Consider the following 23347-nt stretch of genomic DNA (forward strand, 5'->3'; position numbering starts at 1 on the left):
TGTAAAATACACTACTTTTTTTTTGGGGGGGGGGGGCGTGGCTAGAATGTGAGCAGCAGCAGATGTGTGGCCCTGGAGCTCTGATCCTACATTTTACCAGAAGGCATTTTCATAGCTCCCCTCTAGATATTCTGCCTACCTACCTGTGTCTCAAAGCTTTGGGGTTTTCCTGGTCCAATGGCTCCAACCAAGCCGTGGTGTACTACCTGGGCCCCTGCGAGTATTCCCCCGCATTTTCTCCTCAGCCACCATCTTGCCCACGCAGTCTCCTGCAGCAGTCATGTCGACCGCCACCCAGACCTCACCAGACACTGCAGATGAAGTCTCCCCCTCCAGTGCTGATATCCTGGTGGCTATCACTACCTGCAAGGAGACACTGAATGTGAAGATAGATTTCTTGGCCATGGATATCAGCCTCATCAGAAATGATCTAGACAAACTCTGTTCCTGTGTGTCTTGGAGGAGGGCATGGTCCAATCGGACAACAGAGAGCTACGTGCTTTACAACTACATGTCAGAGGTTTGCAGGAGTGGGCCATTGATACTGAGAACCGGCTAAGGCAAAATAATATCCATGTCCTTGGACTCCTGGTGTGGGCAGAAGGGACCAGGCCTTCAAAATTTCCTGAACAGCTGCTGAGCACGCTGCTTGACCTTATGGATATGTGGCCCACAGGGTCCCCCTATGCCCAGCCCCCCCCGCGTCCTTTCTTACTCCGTCTGCTCAACTTCCTGGACCAGGACCACATTTTGGCTGCAGCATGTGCCAAACCTGACCTGCACTATGCACAAAACTTCTCTTCTTCCCATATCACTCCCAGGAGATCCAGCAATGGTGCAGATTGTTCACGGATGTTCGCAAGCGGCTTCGAGAGAAAGGTATTCTTTTCAGCCTCCTCTATCCCAGTAGGCTGTATATTATGGATAGATATTCTACCCAGTTCTTTGACACCCTGGAAGCGGCCTCAGAGTGGCTGGACGCCCGTTGAGAAACAGCTCCAGTCCTTACATCACTGATGTCTTTCCCCGATACACCGCTTGGAAACCAGCTAAGTGCCCTTGAGAGACTCTCTGACTCTCTACATTGTTTTGTCTGAAGGGGGGAAAATTGTAAACTTTGCTGTTTTCTTTACTCCTTATTGTTTACTGGACCCCCCTTTCTCCTCCTTGCATCTCTTTTCTCACACTTACATTGCTACAACACTACTATAATTGTGCCTAGGGAGCTCCATAGGCTTCCTTCATGGGATCCCCTAAATCCGTTGCTGCACTATGTTTGCTACTGTTACACCTGTGTCATCAGACTTGGATTAGTCGCAAACCACCTTCGGTGGCCTTTCAACTTCCACAAGGCCTCCGGCCTCCTTGGATTCCTTCTATGTTATAGAACTCCTTAAGTGCCCCACTGGACATAGTTTTGTTGTTATCACCAGTTTTCTATCCTCTGTTATGGGTAATAGGCCTCTATCTGCCTCCTCCCTTCTTGTTTGTTGGGGTGGCACTAAATATGGGCAGGTGATGCACCCTGGTGCTATTTTGGGCTTTGTTGAATGTTTTTGTTCTACAGGTTGCTTTAAGGTGCTGGCTTATACTGACTTTGCTGCTTTTGAGATGTCCCTATTGTTCCTTTAGCTACCCGCTCCAGGTCATTTTTTCTTACCATAGTTATGGCTCCATGAGACAATACTTTTTTCAAGGTTCATTCCTGGAACGTCCTTGGCTTCAATTCCAAAATCAAGAGAGATATCCTATTTCAATATCTTAAACTCTACTCCCCCCAGTTAATTTTATTACAAAAAAACACATCTTACGGGCAGCAAACTCCTTGCTCTTAAGAGACCCTGGATTCAAAAGACATTTCATACCACCTATTCTACCTTTGCCAGGGGTGTGCCTGTCTAGATTAGTAAGTCCTTCCCTTTCATTATAGAGAGGATCCATACAGACCCTCAGGGCAAATATGTTGTGATAATCTTCACCCTTGGGAATCAGCGCTATGTTATTTCAGCTACATTTTTATTATTATACAATATTTATATAGCACCAACAGTTTGCGCGGTGCTTTACAAAATGAAGGTAGACATTACAGTTACAATACAGTTTGGTACAAGAGGAAGGTAGACATTACAGTTACAATACAATTAGGTACAAGAGGAAACAGAGGGCCCGGCTCGTTAGAGCTTACAATCTAAGAAGGGTTGCGTGATACAAAAAGTAATAGCTGTGGGGGGATGAGCTGATGGAGGAAATAAAGGCCATTTACTAGTTAGAAGCAGGATAGGCTCTTTAAAGAGAAAGGTTTCAGGGATCTTCTAAAGGTGGATAGATTAGGAGATTGGGGTAGGGAGTTCCATAGGATGGGAGAAGCTGTTGAGAAGTCCTGGAGGTGAGCATGTGAGGAGGTGACATGGGAACTAGAGAGCAGAAGGTCTTGGGAGGATCGAAGAGAGTGGTTTGGTTGATATTTTGAGACAAGGATGGTGATGTAGCTGGGGGCAGAGCTGTGGATGGCTTTGTAAGTTCTTGTTAGTATTTTGAATTTTATTCGTTGGACAAGTGGAAGCCAGTGGAGGGATTGGCAGAGAGGGGTAGCAGGCACTGAATGGTTGGTAAGGTGGGTGAGCCTGGCAGCAACATTCATGATGGACTGGAGGGGGGGATAGCCTATGTAAAGGTAAGCCAATGAGGAATGAGGTGAGAGATAACCAGGGAGTGAATTAGAAGCTTTGAGGTATCATTGGTTAAAGAGGGCATGTTCTTGAGATATTGCTGAGGTTGAGGCATGATTTGGACAGAGATTGGATGTGGGCCTGAAAAGATAGTTCAGAATCCAGGGTTACTCCTAGCACAGTGGCATGCGGGAATGGGTTAATAATGGTGTTATTGATCCTGATTGAGAAAACGGGAAGACATGCGTGGGGGAGGAATTATTATGAGCTCAGTTTTGGATAGATTGAGTTTTAGGAAGTGGTGTGACATACAGTCTGATATGTCTGTTAGTAAATTGGTGATCCGTGAGGTAACTGATGGGTTGAGCTGAAGAGTAGAGAGATAGATTTGTGTGTCATCAGCATAGAAATGGTATTGGAAACCAAGAGAATCTATCAACTGACCCAAGGAAAAAGTATAGATTGGAAATAGGAGAGGTCCAAGGACAGAACCTTGGGAGACCCGATGGTAAAAGGAGTAGGAGAGGAGGAAGTAGAGTTATAAGTGACACTGAAGGTGCGTTGAAATAAGTAAGATTCGAAACCACAGAGAGTACATGCCAAGTAAATAGAGTATTTTGAGGAGGAGGGGGTGGTCAACTGTGTCAAAGGCAGCAAAGAGGTCCAAGAGTAAGAGTACAGAATCGTAATAGTGAACATTGGTTTTAGTGGTTAGTAAGTCGTTTGTGAGTTTTAGGTGAGCAGTTTCTGTGGAGTGTAGTGGGAGAAATCCAGGCTTAAAGGAACCGTGAAGGTCATTCTCAATGAGGTGGCAGCTCAGCGGGTTGTAGACTAGACGTTCAAGGAGTTTGGAGGGAAAAGGAAGTAAGGAGATGGGTCTTAGGCTGCTAAGATTGGTGGGTTCAGGGAGGCCTTTTTAAGTATGGGGGTGACTAGCGCATGTTTTAGAGAGTTGGGGAAAATGCCAGTAGAAAGGGAGAGATTGAAGATATGAATTAAAGAGTGAAGGATAGAGCCAGAGGGTGACTGTAGTATTTGTGAGATAATAGGGTCCAGGGGACAGGTGGTTAGGTGGGCTTTACCAACCTCCTCTATAGTAGCTGGGTTAAAAAAGGGAAGTATAGATTGTGCAGGTGGACAAGGAGTGTAGGGTGAGGGAGACACACAGCACATAGCCAAGATCAGATTCTCTTACAGACACAGCATCCATCTGCACAGTATGTAGCTGGCCTTGCACATATCCCCCTTCCTTGAACATATTCTCCCGAATCCTTCCTCCTTGCACATATCCTCCCGAATCCTTCCTCCTTGCTCATATCTCCCCTAATCTCTCCTCCTTGTGCAAATACCCCCCAACCCCCATCCTTGCACATATCCCCCTAATCCCCCCTCCTTGCACAAATCCCCCCAATCCTTCCAATCCTTCCTCCTTGCACATGCCCCCCAACCCTTACTCCTTGCACATATCCCCCCTAATCACTCCTCCTTGCACATATCCCTAATCCCTCCTCCATGCACATATCCCCCCAATCCCTCCTCCTTGCACATATCTCCCCTAATTCCTCCTCCTTGCACATATTGACCCTCCTTGCACATATCCCCTCTAATTCCTCCAGCTTTCACGTATCCCTCCAACCCTTCCTTCTTGCACATGTCCCCCCCCCAATCCTTCCTCCTTGCACATATTCCCCCTCCTTGCACATATCCCCCCTAATCCCTCCTCCTTGCAAATATCCCTAATCCCTCCTCCTTGCACATATTGCCCCTCCTTGCAAACATCCTCCCTAATCCCTCATCCATGCACTTATCCCCCCAATCCCTCTTCCTTGCACATATCTCCCCTAATTCCTTCTCCTTGCACATAGCAACCCTCCTTGCACATATCCCCCCTAATTCCTCCTCCTTGCATATATCCCCCCCAATCCTTCCTCCTTGCACATATCCCCCCGAATCCCTGCTCCTTGCACATATCCCCCAATCCCTCCTCCTTGCACATATCTCCCCTAATTCCTCCTCCTTGCACAAATCGACCCTCCTTGCACATATCCCCCCTAATTCCTCCTCCTTGCACGTATCCCTTCAATCCTTTTTCTTGCACATGTCCCCCCAAACCTTACTCCTTGCACATATTCCCCCAATTCCTGCTCCTTGAATGCATCCCCCCAATCCCTCCTCATTGCACATATCTCCACTAATTCCTCCTCCTTGCACATATCCCTCATCCTTGCGCATACCCCCTCTAATCCTTCCTCCTTGCACATACCCCCCCCCTAATTCCTCCTCCTTGCACATATCCCCCCTAATTCCTCCTCCTTGCACATATCCCCCCTAATCCTCTTCCTTGCACATATCTCCCCTAATCCCTCATACTTCCACATATCCCCCCTAATTCCTCCTCCTTGCATATATCCCCCCCAATCCCTCCTTGCACATGTCCCCCCTAATCCCTCCTCCTTGCACATATCTCCCAAAATCCCTCCTCCTTGCAGAAATCCCCCCCCAACCCCCCTCCATGCACATATCCCCCTAATCCCTCCTCCTTGCACATATCCCTCCTCCTTGCACATGTCACCCCTCCAATCCCACCTCCTTGCACATACCCCCCCCAACCCTTAACCTTGCACAACTCCCCACTAATCCTCCTCCTTGCATATATCACCCCCCCAATCCCCCCTCCTAGCACATATCCCCCCTAATCCTCTTCATTGCACATATCACTCCCCCTCATCCCTTCTCCTTGCACATATTCCCCTCCAATCCCCCCTCCTAGCAAATACCCATCCCCAGTGCAAATAGTTGCTAATCCCTCAACCTCTGATCTCAAACACAAATTATTTTCACACACCCCCCCCCCTCCCAGACATACACAGGATTGCTAATCTGGGCTGCACACAGTTTACCTGCACCCTGCCTCCTCCAAGTCTCGGCAGAAGGAAATGTGTGCAAGGTGAAGGTAATTAAACTGTGTGCAGTCCAAGCTAGGAATCCTGTGTGATGTGCTGTGTGGAGGAGAGCTGCACAGACAGGGAGAGGGCACAACACAGCCTCTCTCCTGAACACAGATCACTGCACCAGGCTGTGCACTTACGTCCTGGGCCAGCCCTGAGTTTGGAAATTGGGGAAGATACTCGGCCATCAGCCATCAGCCAGGGGGTGCACAACAGAAATCTGGGGGGTGCAGCCCACCCCAGCACCCCCCTAACCATGTTTCAGAAGAAAGAAAGTAAGGCAGCCTGGCAGAGAAGTCATCAAGGAAGCTTGATACTGGTCCAGGAGGCCGATAGATCATAGCAATTCTTAAACAAACTGGAGAGAATATACAAATACAGTAAACTTCAAATGATTAGAGGGACAGAGAGGGAGTTGAATGAAAAACCCAACAAGTGCTTTGAGGGGATAGGAGGACTCCAACTCCACCTCCTTTCTAAGCCTGGGAGAGTGAGTCCAGAGGAGACCACCATGGGAGAGGGCAGCAGGAGAGGGAAAGTAAGATTCATGAAGCTAGGTTTTCATAATTGCAAGTAGGTTAAAGGAGTTGGTGGTAAAAAGGTCATGGACAGAGGTGAGTTTGTTACAGAGAGAGCGGGCATTCCAATGGGCACAGGAAAAGGGGAGACTGGTTCTAGAAGGAAGAGGAATAATAACCAGATTGTGTGGATTGCAGCCGCTGTTAGAGGATAGAGGGTGCTGGGTGTGTTGGTCAAAGTAAAAAGATGGCAGCTCAGGATTTGGAGAAATGTCTCCAGATGTTAGGAGAAGCAGAAGGGTGACAGAGGTAATATGGGAGTATGATTTATATGGAGGGACAGATCCCAGTGTCCTGGAGGTTTTAATAGTATGTGGGTTCAGAATTAGCAGGAGTTGATGAGTACAGCAATAAGGTGTAGACAGGAGTGAGGAGGATATATATAAGCTGTGGGGTGGAGAAGAGGGGTGAAGGAGAGAGAGTATGAAGAGAGATGATACATCTGTGAGAAGGAGGAGTAGGGAGTGCATGTTACAGAGTGGTGAGATGAAGAAGCAGACTGGGTAAAAGCTAAAAGAGCTGGATGGGGAAACAGGTCACCTGTAGTCTGTTTAGTATTTGAAGTTGTCTGCTATGGTTCCTCCTCCCTTTATATATATATATATATATATATATATATATATATATATATATATATATATGTTCCTCCTCCCTTTTCCCCGGCTTTACTGCATGCTGTTTAGGAGAGGATTACCCTGTATTATCCTGCTAAATTACTATTTATGGGAGATTTCAATGCCATCCTCTCCCCAACTCTTAACAGACCTGCCCCACCAAAACACTTCTCCACTGATCTCTCTGCTTGGTCTCAAGTGGCAGGTTTGACAGAGGTTTGGAGATGGAAACACCCCACCATGCAGAATTACTCCCATTTTTCCAAAATATATATACAAATTGATGCTGCGCTACTCAAATATAACTAACCCAACCCACCATCATAAATAGAAGCAAGTATATAGTAATCACCTGACTGGGCACTCTCCCTGGTGAGCAAGTGATCAATACCTTCAATAAACGTTGCATATAAAAAAATAACTCAGTGACCTACAGTGACATTGAAAAAAATAGGAAATAAGTAAAATCCAGACTGAACACCTCATCAAAACATAAAATACTGTAAGTGATTTACAAATAATTGTATACTCCTATTTTTCTGCCTCCTATTAGATTTCTTCTCGTATTGACATGGCCTTTGCTAATCCTTCACTCCTAGCAGATGTAGTGGAAGCATAATACTTGCCCAGGTGCTATCTGGTTATTGCCTCATGGCCCTAGTTCTTTACTTTCCCACCTCTCGCAATGTTTTCTTATGGCACCTGAGACCCTAATAGATCTCCCATCCTGAATTGGCCACAAAAATACCTCCCTTGTTAATTGAGTACTGGGACCATAGTGCAGGGTCTTCCTCTCCTGATGTTGTTTAGGACACATTCAAGGCCTACAAATATGGTCAATTTATCTCTTCCATAGCCCTCATAAAGAAAGAACAATTGGCTACCACCCATTCCTTACAAAAGTCTGTTGAAGAGGTTGTAATAATTAACTTGAGAATCTGGCTATATAACATAGCATGAAGTTGCTAGACCTTTTTATGGGTAGTATATATTTTTAATATGTTTTTCCATTGTTTCAATTTCAGAGCTCTAATATACAACTAGTTTGGGGAGTAGGGGTGTGGCTTTTAATACTCTGGGATAATTAAACATTTTTATTTTTTGATGATTTTTCAGCTTCCTATTATGGATTCGTAACTTTTCCTAACTGGCAGATATCCATATTTCTGATTGAGGGATCCTTTTCTTCCCTTCCTTTTGGGATCCATTGTTCATGTTTTTCCACTGGCCTCCCATAAAGTCCATGATGTCATCAATGGGTAATATGCTGAGAACGTTTGTTAGATCCATCATTATCTCTCTAAACATGCTATATATTAATTTTAACTTTTTTTGCCATTCTTGTATAATTCTAGAATCACATACTTTGTCTCCCTGAAGAAGCGGGCTGTGTTTCGTGAAACGTGTCAGAGCAACTAGCCAAGTATTAACTTGGAACCATCATAATTATCATGACATTTATACTGTTCAAGACCATATCTTGTAATGGTTTATATTGATTGTGTTTGTTACTATTACATCATGCTTTTTAAGATGAATGTTTTGTCATTTCAACCCTCAACACCACAACTGTTGTATTGAATTTTATTAATAAAGCTATATTTTGTTACTTTTTTGAATATTTAATTTTGTGGTATGGTGCCTCCAAAGCTCCATTAGTTTTTCCATTTAGGGTTATGTATCTTTCACTGAACTCCAATCCTCTGCAGGAGACGTGGCCTCCTCTCCATCAGAGGTGCTAGAGACCTTCTGACAATTCTATAGTTCCCTATATACTGTACTTCCACCCTCCACTCTGACTTCCATCCAAGGGATCTCTCCATATTGATCCTCTGGCCCTTGCGTGGCTCTCACATGCAGAGCATGATGCATTGGTGCTTCCTCCTCCAACCAGCATACCAGGCCCAACACTACTCTCAACACTCTCCTCCTTTATCCCTGTTACCACCGAGGAAGTCACCGAACTCCTTTGCAATGCTCACTTCACCACCTGTCCCTTGGACCCTGTCCCCTCACGATTATTGCAGCCTCCTTCCTGCTCTATCCTAAACTCTCTAACCCGCATCTTCAACCTCTCACTCTCCACAGCCACCTTTCCCTCCCCTCTCAAACATGCACTGGTTACCCCAAACTTAAAAAACCCTCTCTGAACCCCACCTGTTTGAATAACTCCCTGCTCCCATTTGCCTCCAAGCTTCTCGAGTGCCTTGTTTATAACATTATGAACCGCTACCTCACCGATAACAACCTTCTCAATCCTCTACAGTCTAGCTTCCCCCCACAACACTGAAACTGCCCTACTAAAACTCATTAATGACCTAGTAACTGCTGAAACCAATGGCCATTACTCCATACTTATACTCCTAGACCTTTCTGCTGCCTTTGACACAGTCGACCACCCGATCCTCCCCAGTAAACTCCACTCCATTGGCCTCTGTGACTCTGCTCTCTCCTGGTTCTCCTCTTACCTTTCTCAGTGCACTTTCAGCATCTCATACAACAACTCCTCCTCCGCTCCTCTTCCTCTTTCCGTTGGGGTACCCCAAGGCTCTGTCCTTGAGCCCCTTCTTTTCTCTCTCTACTCCTCCTCCCTGGGCCAATTGATAACCTCTCCTGGCTTCCAATACTACCTCTATGCTGATGATACCCAGATCTATCTTTCCACTCCCCAGCTCACCCCTTCAATCTCCTCACGTATCACAAATATACTAAGCGACATATCAGTATGGGTGTCACATCACTACCTTAAACTCAATCTTTCCAAAACTGAGTTTGTAATATTTCCTCCTCCCCAATCCCCCACTCATGACTTTACCATTAAGATCGACAGCACAACCACTGGTCCTTCCCCTCATGCCAGGGTGCTAGATGTAATCCTAGACTCTGACCTTTCCTTTGGGACCCACATTCAATCACTGGATAAATCCTGCTGCCTCAAACTCCGCAGCATTCCCAAAATCCACTCCTTTCTGACCAATGCCACCACAAAACAACTTATCCATACCTTGGTTATATCCCATCTTGATTACTGCAACTTCCTCCTCACTGGTCTACCGTTACACAGGTTATCCCTCTTCAGTCTATTATGAATGCTGCTGCTAGACTCATACCAACCGATCAGCGATTGCTGCCCCTCTCTGCCAATCCCTTCATTGACTTCCACTAACCCAGCGTATAAAATTCAAAATACTAACCACAACATACAAAGCCATCCATAGCACTGCCCCTAGCTACATCACCATCCTCATCTGCAGATATCGTCCAAATCATCTGCTCCACTCCTCCCAAGATATCTTGCTCTTTAGCTCCCTTCTCACCTCCTCCCACACTCGCCTCCAGGACTTCTCCAGAGCCTCTCCCATCCTCTGGAATTCCCTACCTCAATACGTCCTGTCAGCCCCCACCCTGTCTGCCTTTAGGCGAACTTTGAAAACTCACTTATTCAGGGAAGCCTACTCCACCTCTACCTCAGAACTGAACTTAAGCCACCTCCATCAGATCATCCCCCCGCAGCTATCACCTTTTGTACCACCTTCCCCTTCCTTTAGATTGTAAGCTCAATGAGCAGGGCCCTCCTATTCCTTTTGTACTGAAATGCATTGTAATTGTACTGTCTCCCTTTATATTGTAAAGCACTGCGCAAACTGTTGGCACTATATAAATCCTATATAATAATAATAATTGGTGCACCCTATCATTTCCAAAGAGGTTCTTATGATTGTACAGTCCTTTCCTTCAGGGAAAGATCTGGGTCCTGACGATCTCTCTATCGAATATTACAAAGCCCACAGCGAGTCACTGGCTCCAATCCTGGCTTCCCTGTACACACATTCTTTGGCTCTGGACACCCTACCTACTTCTATGAACCACGCTCATCTGACCTTAATCTAAAACTCAGCTAAGGACCCTAAACTCTGTGCCTCCTACAGGCCTATAGCTTACTCAATAATGATCTAAAAATTCTAACTAAATACATTACCCTCAAGCTACATGTTATGCTGCCCACTGTTATTGAGTGTGACCAAACAGGCTTTATGCCCATAGAGCCACTGAAATTAATCTTCATGGACTATATACAAATTTACATGCTCAGCATTTAAATGTTGTCTCAAGAGTGGTGGCCTCACTTGATATTTAAAAGGCCTTCGACACTACTGAATGACCCTCCCTGTGGGAGATACTTTATAGAATGGGTTTTCCCCCGGTCTTTATTGAATGGTTGAAGGTACTCTATCAAACCCCCGCGGCCTCTGTTTGGTTTGGAGGTGGGTTAAAAGCCCCGTTTAGTCTGTATAGGGGTACACAGCAAGGTTTCCCTCTCTCCCTGGCTTGTTTCACTATAGCTATCGAACCACTGGTGGAAGCCCTTTGTACTTCTCCAACAATCAAAGGACTTCGGATTGGCTAGCTTGAGGAAAGGGTAGCTCTATATGCTGATGGCCTCTTACTCTTTCTGAATGATGCAGGCCCATCGTTACAGGGTGCCCTTCAGGTCCTCAACTCCTTCTCTGCTGTCACAGGACTAAAAGTGAACTGGGCTAAACCATTGTTGTTCCCAGTCAACTCAGGAGCTCAAGCTATGGCCCCCCTGATACACCCCTTCAGTAGGTTGATCACTTCAAATATCTGGGGGTCTTTATTTCTCATGAGGCCTCAGAGTTTCTTTCCCTTAGTTTTTTGGTGAAACTCAACTAACTTTTTTCCTCCTTCCTTTGGGATCCTCAAAAACCTACATATAAATTGTTGTTGATGCGTCCTGTCACTCAGGTGGGGTTTGCCTTCCTTGACTGCTACAAATATTTTCTAACTTCCCAATTGGTGACAGTGGCTTGGTGGTTAAACCCAGACACCTCCAACTCTTCCACACTCCTAGAGGTGGCTGTAGTCCACTCTCTGAAAGCCCTTAAATTTCTTCTATTTAGAGGTCCTCTGGCACCATATCCCCTCAGTCCCTCTATGTTTACCACCTTGCGAGCCTCGATAGTTGCATTAGCCTGTAAAAACTAACCAAAATTAGCTGTGTCACTGTATGCACCTTTGTGGCTTAATCTCACCCTGTCCCACCTATATTAGTGGCTCCCAGAGCCACAAGTATGGACCGCATACAACATCAAAATTATCTCTCAGATTGCCCCTCAACAGATATTAATCCCTTTGTCTAAACTGTCCTCCACTTATAATGTTCCAGCTAGCTATACTTTATCTTCCGTTATATGCAGCTCTCCCCTGACTTTCACTCTCAGTTTCCTCAATTCTCACTTGTGGCTGCCCAGTCTGATTTAGAATGTGTAGTCCGTATGGAGTGTGAGCAGAAACCTACCTCTCAGTTGTATTCTCATCTCATCTTGATTTCCCTATCTCCTCTGGAGGAACTTAAGGCCCGTTGGCTGAGAGATGCACCAAACTTGGACAATGATGATTGGGATGACATTTGGGATTTCCCTTTCCGAACCTTGATATCTTTACGAGATCAGCTCATACAGTTTAAAGTGGTACACAGAGCTTATTTTACACCATATAGACTCTACTCCACCTGTTCTCCGGAGAGATGTGGTTCTTCTCTGGAAGATTTTTCTCATATATTTAGGACCTGTCCTGTGATAGCGAGGTTTTGAGAGGAGGTGATTACCCTGATTAATCGAGTCACATCTGTTCCATTCCATCAGTGTTTGCCTGCTGCGGTTAGTAGAAAATGTATTCCAACAGTTTCAGAATGCACCCAAGTTAGTCTACTCCTTTTTTACAACAGGAAGGCCATAGTGCTAAATTAGAAAAAAACAGGCCCTTCCCTCTCTTTCCCACTGGAAAAGTCTGGTGAATAATAACCTACCCCTATATAAAGGTACATACATAGAGGCTGCCCTAAGAAGTATGATAGGGTTTGGAGTAAATGGCTTCTACCGCCTCTGCCATGTCACCATCTAGCTCTAGTTGAACTCTTAGCAGATCTACAAGACCTCCTAACCTATGGCAGCATCCTATAATTGTTGTAAACTTGTTCACATGATTGTTTACGCACTTTATGCCGCACCTTACTGATTTTTGGTGTTTCCCTCACTACTCTACACTATTGTGTCTTTTGATGCATAATTACCCCTGCGAGTGATATCGCTTTATAGTTGTGTATGTACCAGGGGCGGACTGACCATTTGGAAACTCGGGCATTGCCCGAGGGCCCGGGGTCAGTAAGGGGGCCGCATGAGATGCCCCTGGTACCTTTTTCATAGGTTTTTTTGAGTTTGGGCAAGGACACAGGGGCCCCATGATCCCCTATTGCCCGGGGGCCACATGAGTTGTCAGTCTGCCCCTGGTATGTACTATGTTTTTGTTGTATGTGAAAAATTTAATAAACATAAAAAAATACAGAACTTTCCTATCTCTACTGTATTTACTAATGCTGGCAGTATAGAGAGTATTTCAAGAGATTAAAGAGATTTATGGAGGACACGGGGAGCACTACAGAAAATACTCTTTCTGAAATTCATAAAGCATGTCATAGATACTCTTTAGAAAACTGTCTCGCGGTAGTGCAACAAATGGTAGAACTTGCAACAGATTTTTGTACGCGTCAGTAAAGTATACATAAATCTGTTGAATATAAAGACAATTTTTTTTACAGAATTGTGTCAAAGATGTGACACAATAATTACATGTGTGACACAATCAGCAATTTGCTCTAACATGGAAGTGGTTTTATTTACCTTCACTGTCCTTATCTCTGCTTTGGCAGTATTTCTTTATAAATTTGTTGTAACAATAGCACCAAACTGTAAAAGTGTTACAAACAAGAACTGCTTGGATTTACTGCACATGTTGTAAGACTACATACACACTGCTAGAAATCAGACTTTGACACCTTATTTGAATCATCTCCTCTGTGTTGGTTCTGGGGAAAAAAAATTAGCAGTGTACACTTCAATTTCTGGTTATCTGTGATATAAAGTTCCACTGTTCTTTTTAGTTTACGCTTATCTTTCAGTGTTTTGAAAATTCTCTTGCAAGGTGAATTCATTTTACAAAGTGAATGTTCTGTGTTCCTTTAGTAAAACAGCCACACTTTTTTTAAACAGAAACAGTAAACCAATTACACGGTTCTTGAAACTAACATGGTAATTGATAAAACTGTTAGAGGGCATATGTAGTTTGAAATGCCTTGACTAAAACTTATCCGGCTTTTTTTTTCATTATTATGAACAGTGAGTGAGCAAAGAGAACAATGATATTTACTCAAACTGACCAGAAATGTGTTGAACGACTTGAGCTGTGTCCCTAAAACCACAATGTAGCACTTTTCCTTCCAAGAACACTGTTCTGGCAATATAAGAATTTTTTCAAAAGGTACAAGGGAGTACAAGAGAGTATATCAGAAGATCATTTTCTTTACATTTACATTTTCTTTTCAATTCAAACACTGCATGAGTAAAAAGATTCAGTCAAGCAGACTAAGAAAATACTAATCGCATCAGGGAAAAAAATCGGAATGCGTCCCGAAATGCATCGTGATTGTGCAGGAAATATGGCTCTCTTTATTTAGTAAATAAAGAGAAATCGGACTTAGTTTTCTCTTTGAGAAATAAAAAGTTAGTGTAGATACATTGTGGTGTAAAATTAAAATGTTTGGAAGGGTACTGAGTGTTTTTATGAAGCAGAATGTCACACTTTTCTTGAATTTTCTACTTTTGTCTCTACATTTATTTTTCCTTGCTCTCACACTTATCTGATGGTGGGAAGGTATATATTCAATTTACTGATGATTTTACAATGAATATAAGATGCCTTCTAAAAACTAACCTTTGCTTTTATTTCTCTTTCATTTGGCTAGTCTATACTCACATTTGGCAGCTGGACATATCATTGCTCTCCTCTGCATCCCTAATGGAGCTTTTTGAGGCTAATTTGTTGGAATTTCAGGCCATTCAAAGGAGGGCAAGGAGAAGAAGAGTACTTATATAGCACTGTCAATTTATGCAGCACTTTACATATACAGTATATTGTACATTCACATCAGTCCCTAACCCTCAAGGGGCGTACAATCTAAGGTCCCTAACTTACCTTCATACATACACATTCTAGGGTCAATTTAGACAGGATCCAATTAACCTACTAGCATGTCTATGCAGTGTAAGAGGAAACCGGAGCACCCAGAGGAAACCCACACAGGCAGAGGGAGCAGTTATAATGTGTCCACGTTCTATTAAAAAGAGCACCTTACTTGATGATTTCACTGGAGCAGAAGTGCTGACTAAATTATTGCCTGTCTAAGGAGCTGATTATGCTGCTGTTTGGGGAATTGTGAGCTTTTCTGGAGCCCACCCCACAGCACAGTCATACAATTCTATCAGTGATCAAGTTTTTGGCTGCCCTGCACTTTTCTGGCAAAGGCCTCCTATCAGATGGTAGCGGGAGAGGTGAGTGGAGTATCCAAGCCACCTTTTTCACATATACTTACTAAGGCCCTGCAGGGCTCCAGGCATATCGCCTCCAAATATATAAACATGCTTACTAAATGTCATGAGTGGGATCAAATTAGGAATGATTTCTATGCTGTAGCTAGGATTCCCAACAGGCCTTGATCTTGGGAGATGCTGGGGTGGGTTGTGCCCATCTAATGGGGACAATTGATGTAAGGGGGCACTCTGAAGAGGACATTTGATGTAAGAGGAATCTCTAATAGGGACAGTTGATGTAAAGGGGTAAGGGGGCACTCTGATAGGCGCAATTGATGTAAGGGGGAATTCTGATGCCAACAGTTGATGTAAGGGGGCACTCTGATAGGGACAAATTATGTAAGGGGGCACTCTGATGAGTAACCCTGATGTAAAGGGGGACTCGCTTGAGGACTCCTCCTGATGTAGAGGGACTCTGATAGGGATACCAGATATAAGGGGGCATGGGTTCTGTTTAATTATCCTAATCCAATGACAGTCTAATACATAATGGCATCCCTCTGCACTACCTGCCAGATGTTACTTCTGGGTAATAAATGTGACAGAGTGTTAGTGTTATCACTATGACCCATAACGTTTTACTGCACTCCCTGATCAAATAGGCTAGATCCGGTCATGATTCCCAATGCCACGGGTGTAAAAGATTGCACTCATGTGCCTTTTTTGTCCTCTCTGACAAAAAGCATATTCACCGTACCACTCACTTGGTTATGATGCAAATATGTTAAACAGAAATGTGGTCACTGGCTTCCTAGGATCTGTCCATGATGCACACATATTAAGACAGTCACATCTCTACCAGCAATTTTGACAATAACAGACTAACTGGAGGCTAGCTTCCTGGTAAGATTATTTGTATTATAAAATATGTCTCAATGATGCTACATACATGGAAGTATATGTTCATATGTTCCACACCTTGCAGGCAAAAAATACAAATCATATTTGTCTTGGCTCATCCAGTACCTACTGATGGCTGTGAAACAAATAACTAAACCAGAGGGATAAAAGCCTTGTTGTTGCAGGTTTATTGCTTCACACGTAAGAAATTGGGCCAAGGAACTTTCTGCCACTATTCAGTGTCTTTCTACCACATCAGCTTGCATTAACCACTTCCTGCCCGGTCTATAGTAAAATGACGGCCAGCGAGCCTCTCATCGATCCGGGAGGGCGTCAAATGACATCCTTCCTGGATTGCACTTTGCGCATGCCTGCAGGGCCATGCTGTCGCGAGATCTGTCAGTGGCTGTGTACCTTGGACACGGCTGATGACAGATCTGTGTACTGGCCACGGTGACCAATCACAGCAGGTCACATGACAGTTGTAAACAATGGATGGCTTCCTGTCATGCCATCCATTGTATACAAGTGTGTCTAGCTGTGAATGGTCACAGTGATCACATGCACAGGCTGGGCCAATCACAGCCCATCTGTGTCATGTGATTAGCCGTGGCCAGTCACAGCTAATCACAACAAAAAAACCTGAATGAATCGATTTCATTCAGTTAAATTTTCAAAATAGATAGTGCCGCGCTCCCATGTACCAATATGTATATCTTATACTTTCAAAGTGCTAATGAATAGCTTTCAAGATACTGCATGTATCAAACAATTATTACTAGTGACTCAAAACATCATTGTGAATATTAATCTTCATGCAAGTGACATTAATAACTGATAATCCTAAGGTGATAGTGCCTATTAAAGTACAGTGATATACAAATCAGAAATACTCCTCTATTCTACTGTGATCCTTATATTTATATTGTGCAAACACATATATATTATGTGCACGTGCTTATGATATATTCAATAAAAAAAAAAAAAAAAAAAAAAAAAAAAAAGTCTTTCAAAATAAATGTGCAGGTGGATTCTTTGTTCCCTCTCGCCGAGTGCTTAATGGTCTCCCTATGTGCTCACCTCTATATTTGCCTGAATAAATCCAGGCAAATACACTTTTTATCCTTCCAGGATAGATGGGATGGAATGATGCTCTTGAATTATCTCAGAAGGTGGATGTGGATTTATATTTGTTCTCCTGTAGCTGCTCATGAGTGGGTATACTGACCATCTCTCTGAGGATCTCCCAATTCCCCTCCTGGGGCTGTTTCCTTTTCCAGTCCTCCTTATATCAGCTCAAAGGGTGTTGTTCAATTGAGAAAGGAAGACAAACAGACCATAGTGTCTTATCCTTGTGCAAAAAGGGGGTTTATTGCTGCCAGTTGCACAGTAGTATACAATTGTAGTCCAGCATAAATGTGCTCTGCCTCTGTTCCTGCAGTGCTGTCTACCTGTGTCTGTATTCAGATCACCGAGCCTCTCCAGTGCAATGTCGTGACGTCAGAGCCCCTCCCCTACGCGTATCGTCACAGGGTCACGTGACTTCATCAGGGGGAATGATTAGATGCCACGACTATGCTAATACTCCTATTTATATCTCTCGGCCGCCTTTTTACTGGAGCCCAATGGGCGCGGCCATTTTCCCAGTGATTTTCTTAAACTCTATGTATGGTGAGTGTTTACACCTGTGTGTCTACTCAAATTATAACGTGATATCTGTCTGCCAGACATTGCTAACTGGGTCAGCTGTGATCTGTCTCTTGCTCTGCAGTTTCTAAACAGTGGCTGTTGGCTATACATTATATTGCTGAAAGTATACCTATTAGGCTAAATTAAAACCATGTTTTATTAATAATACAATATTAAAAATATAAAATTCAAAATTATAAATTTAACCAATAAAATAAAATAAAAAAAAAATATTTTTTTAAAAATCAAATTATTTGATTTTTAAAAAAATATTTTTTTTTTTTTTTTTTTTTTTTATTTTATTTTATTGGTTAAATTTATAATTTTGAATTTTATATTTTTAATATTGTATTATTAATAAAACATGGTTTTAATTTAGCCTAATAGGTATACTTTCAGCAATATAATGTATAGCCAACAGCCACTGTTTAGAAACTGCAGAGCAAGAGACAGATCACAGCTGACCCAGTTAGCAATGTCTGGCAGACAGATATCACGTTATAATTTGAGTAGACACACAGGTGTAAACACTCACCATACATAGAGTTTAAGAAAATCACTGGGAAAATGGCCGCGCCCATTGGGCTCCAGTAAAAAGGCGGCCGAGAGATATAAATAGGAGTATTAGCATAGTCGTGGCATCTAATCATTCCCCCTGATGAAGTCACGTGACCCTGTGACGATACGCGTAGGGGAGGGGCTCTGACGTCACGACATTGCACTGGAGAGGCTCGGTGATCTGAATACAGACACAGGTAGACAGCACTGCAGGAACAGAGGCAGAGCACATTTATGCTGGACTACAATTGTATACTACTGTGCAACTGGCAGCAATAAACCCCCTTTTTGCACAAGGATAAGACACTATGGTCTGTTTGTCTTCCTTTCTCAATTGAACAACACCCTTTGAGCTGATATAAGGAAGACTGGAAAAGGAAACAGCCCCAGGAGGGGAATTGGGAGATCCTCAGAGAGATGGTCAGTATACCCACTCATGAGCAGCTACAGGAGAACAAATATAAATCCACATCCACCTTCTGAGATAATTCAAGAGCATCATTCCATCCCATCTATCCTGGAAGGATAAAAAGTGTATTTGCCTGGATTTATTCAGGCAAATATAGAGGTGAGCACATAGGGAGACCATTAAGCACTCGGCGAGAGGGAACAAAGAATCCACCTGCACATTTATTTTGAAAGACTTTTTTTTTTTTTTTTTTTTTTTTTTATTGAATATATCATAAGCACGTGCACATAATATATATGTGTTTGCACAATATAAATATAAGGATCACAGTAGAATAGAGGAGTATTTCTGATTTGTATATCACTGTACTTTAATAGGCACTATCACCTTAGGATTATCAGTTATTAATGTCACTTGCATGAAGATTAATATTCACAATGATGTTTTGAGTCACTAGTAATAATTGTTTGATACATGCAGTATCTTGAAAGCTATTCATTAGCACTTTGAAAGTATAAGATATACATATTGGTACATGGGAGCGCGGCACTATCTATTTTGAAAATATTATATATACACTAGCATATGAGTCAGTGCAAGTGCCAGCGAACCTCACGTGAGAAATAAGGACATCTAAAGTCACATATTGAACACCTCATTTCATAATAGCTCACAAGCATTCACCATTTATATTCATTCAGTTAAATGCTTGCTTACAGCAAATAAATTCTTTGCTATAAGCAATCAAATTGTGTAAAAAAAAAAAATACTGATCACTTCCCTAGAGTAGTACAATGTTACTATGATAACATTATACTACTTTGGTCATAGTTTAATATGAAACAAAATCTTAAAAGAAGAGAAAAAAATTTATAAAAAAAATAAATAATATAAAAAATTAAAAAAAAATTATCTTTTTTTTTTCCGTACTGTCACCAGTCAGTGTCCCCGATCACCACCACACCAGTTATATGATGACACTGTACTGCAGTAGTGACAGTATGTTAAAAAAAAAAAGTTGTGAAAATAATTTTTTTAATTTCTTAATTTTCCAAAAAAAATGACAAAAAAATGACAACTTCAAGAAACTTGCCATGCCTCTTCTGAAATATGTTAGACTGTCTGCTTTGCAAAAAGGGGTAATTTGGGGGATATCTGTACTGTTCTGACATTTTTGGGCCTCAAGAAATTAGATTGACTGTCAGTACTTCAGGATTGGTAAATTTTCAGATATATCCCAAAGTTTGTGAACTCTATAACTTTCCTACAAACTAAATAATAAATACTGTTTTGGGTTATTTTCACCAAAGAAATGTAGCAGAATACATCTTGGCCTAAATTTATGAAGAACAAGTAATTGCAAACGTTTATGACAGAAACAAAGAAAAACGTGTAATTTTTGGTCTTTTTTGTTAATTTAGCAAAAAATAAAAACCCCAATGGTGATTAAATACCACCAAAAGAAAGCTCTAGTTGTGTGAACAAAATGATAAATATTGGCCTGGGCAGGAAGGGGGTAAAAGTGCCCGGTATTGAAGTGGTTAATCCCTTGCTCCCCATTGTATTGTCAGGGCCCGGAAATGGTGGGTGGTGTTTACAATATGGTGCCCCTTCTGCCCCCTGTACATTTATTGTCTGGATGGAAAGTAAAGGACACTGCATGCTCAACAAAATTATGCCAGAATTACAGCTGCGCCTACAGCCATGATCCTGGTAAAACCATTACCACCTAAGCCAGTTTACATATGGCTTAAGGCCAAAATGTATGCAAGAAATCTTACTGTTATTACCCATTCATCATGATATACTATTGTTGTTCAAAAAAGTGGAATTTTCAAACTAATGATTCTGGCTATCCTTGTCTGCCCTGGCTGCTAACACCACTCTTGAGGTTCTCAACATCTGCAGAAGCTTGGAACAATGCAGCAATTCTAATAAAGAAGTGTCATTAAGCCTACCTTTGGGGTCCTTAAAAGCAGGTTACACTTTTTTTCACTATCTGGTGGTTTACTGTGCCATAGACTTCATGCCTTTAATTCACCATCAATGGCCTTCAAATGACCTTCTAATATTTTACAGTATTCTATCTGAGCTCAGTGGAACCTCTCACTCTCCTGCTGGTCAGAAACAAAATGTTCCCGGTCAGGATTTTGTGTGCAACATATAGTATTCTCACATCATATGTAGATTGGTGAAATGGGAGAACCCAAATTGGCATTGACATCTGCTGAAATTTTTGGTAAATTGGCATCAGTTGGTTTGGAACTTGAGGATGCTGGCAGAAGGTTGACTGCCTTAACACTGACATTAAGTTGATGTTCTGGAGAGTGCCTGAAGTTGTCATGATTATTGTCAGATGGAGTGTATATATCTTCCTCACAGTTGAATGTTTGGAGCTGTAAAAAAACTGGATAAAATTAAATGTTTTCCTATTCTAGACCATATCAAACAACTGCACAACAAAAATATTGGGATATGCTTCACAATTCCAAACAAATGGGGAAGAAACATTTACAAAGAGCATTTTCGGCAAAGAAACATGAGCCATCTGTGCAGCAAGCATAGAAGGGCATGCAGAAGTATAATGCCAAAAACAGGTATGAACATGCAAAAATAAGGCATGAATGTTCCATAAGTAAGGACAACCATGTGGCACAAGCAAAGACTGAAACAGAAATGATTCCTTGTGTTTCACAAGTAACGAGAAACACGTGCCACAAGTAAAAGATGAAAAAGAAATGATGCAGTGTACCACAAGTAAGGAGAAACATGTGCCACAAGCAAAGCATCAAACTGCATAATTGCAAAGACAAATTAGGCTGTTAAAATGATTAAAAGTACTTTACCATGTGCTCCACAAGATCCAAGATGTTTGGCTTCTCTTCTGCTGAACTCCTCTGCCATCGCTCCCTTCTGCCAAAGCCCTGAGAAGTGTGCACCGGAAAAGAGGTACCGGCCGCTGGATATGACAACATTCAGTAAATTACCACACGGTTTCATGAGTTAAATACCACATATTAAAAAAAAATACTACATTTGGTATTTAGAAGAATTTTTTCGTCAATGGTAAAAAACGTTTTGAAAAATGCTAAGCGTAATTTTACCACAGTTCTTGAAGCAGTAGATACCGCTTTGTGAATGGAGCACTTTGAATCATAAAAGTATAGATTAGGATTTTCAGCAATGCAGAAGTCGCAAAAAGTCATGATCAAATATCATCAGCAGCTGACCAATGACCAAATACTGCATAATATGCACCTTTTCTATTATAAATACTCATACAGTCATCCAATAAATTGAGACAGCTTTCAGCATACATTTGGGGGTTGATTTACTAACACCGGAGAGTACAAAAACTGATGCAGCTTTACATAGATACCAATCAGCTTCCAGTTTTTTTTTCAAAGCTTAATTGAACAAGCTGAAGTTAGAAGCTGATTGGCTACCATGCACAGCCGCACCAGATTTTGCGCTCTCCAGTTTTAGTAAATCACCCCCATAGTGTCTGTTTCTGAACTCCTATACTTCAGTTTATGTCTTTGAATTAGGTTTCACTAACTAATTGTGGACTGGTAACTGTGCCGGTATCTCCAAATAGTCAACAACACCTCAATATCTTTCTATCACCTGCCAACCTGTGAGTGTCTCCAAACAGAATCAATAGAACACTGTGCAATTTATGAAAAGTTTGAAGAATGTGAGAATAATAATGGTTTACGTAAGGGACAGAACAAACCTTATTACAAGCCTTCTTCCCTACCGTGCAGTGGAGTGAGTCAATGTTGCTTTGTAATGCTTTGGTGCTAACTATGGAGAAGCAATGACACTCTCTGGCTGCTCCTCCTAACACAGCACACTGAAATAATTATTTAAAGGTTCAGGAATAACTCACTAATAATAGATTTTAGTTTGACAACTATAGTTAAAAGAAACTTTTCTACATTTTGGTGTTACATAATTTAACCTCTTAACGCTGGTGCCTTCCGGCCCTTTAAGAGTTTCAGAAGCCGGGAGGCGGGCGGGGTTTTAGGGTCATGTGACCGTCATGATTCGTCGTCAAGGCGGTCACATGATCGGAAAAGGTCCCTATCAAAAGTGGAGATCGGGACCTTTCCGTGAGTCACGGACATTTGTGCTGGGAGCGCGCAGGGCGTGCGCTCTCATCACATATGTATTTTCTAATTGCACGCAAATATGTGGCTGCTCGGCATCAAGGCCCAGACACCGAGAAGCCGCATATTATCAGGCACTCGGCGTCAAGGGGTTAAATTATAATGGCTCCAAAAGGAAAGGAAAGAGAGATTTCCTTTTAGGTTTATAATTGGCTGTTGGTAGCAGCCTAACTCTCAAATGCACCAATACATTGCTTCGGTATTCACAACCGCTTAGGTAGTTTCTACATTTGTTGAATTAAATTGAATGGTACATCATCAAAACATGGTGAAGGAAGATCAACATAAACCCAACATACCCAAGTATAAGATGACACTAGTAGAAGACAAAAGCAATGGGTGGTAGCAACAGAACTATATTCACCAGATTATAAACTGTCAAAAAAAACTGATTTTAGAACACAAGGCAGAAAGGCACAGAAA

The 23347-nt window shown here is 42.4% G+C and overlaps 1 long non-coding RNA gene across 1 annotated transcript in view; it reads right to left on the reverse strand.

The window, feature by feature from the left end:
* LOC149473506 (uncharacterized) overlaps nucleotides 1-21714 on the reverse strand; it is a 40076-nt gene extending 18362 nt beyond the window's left edge. Inside the window, exon 1 of the long non-coding RNA XR_016312762.1 lies at nucleotides 21599-21714. This is a non-coding gene — a long non-coding RNA (uncharacterized LOC149473506). The remainder of the gene's footprint in view (nucleotides 1-21598) is intronic.
* Nucleotides 21715-23347: the final 1633 nt, after the last annotated feature.

This window comes from Staurois parvus, unplaced genomic scaffold (genome assembly GCF_062004578.1).
Source record: "Staurois parvus isolate SC_StPar_1 unplaced genomic scaffold, SC_StPar_1.0 ptg000014l, whole genome shotgun sequence".
Taxonomy (NCBI): Eukaryota; Metazoa; Chordata; class Amphibia; order Anura; family Ranidae; genus Staurois; species Staurois parvus.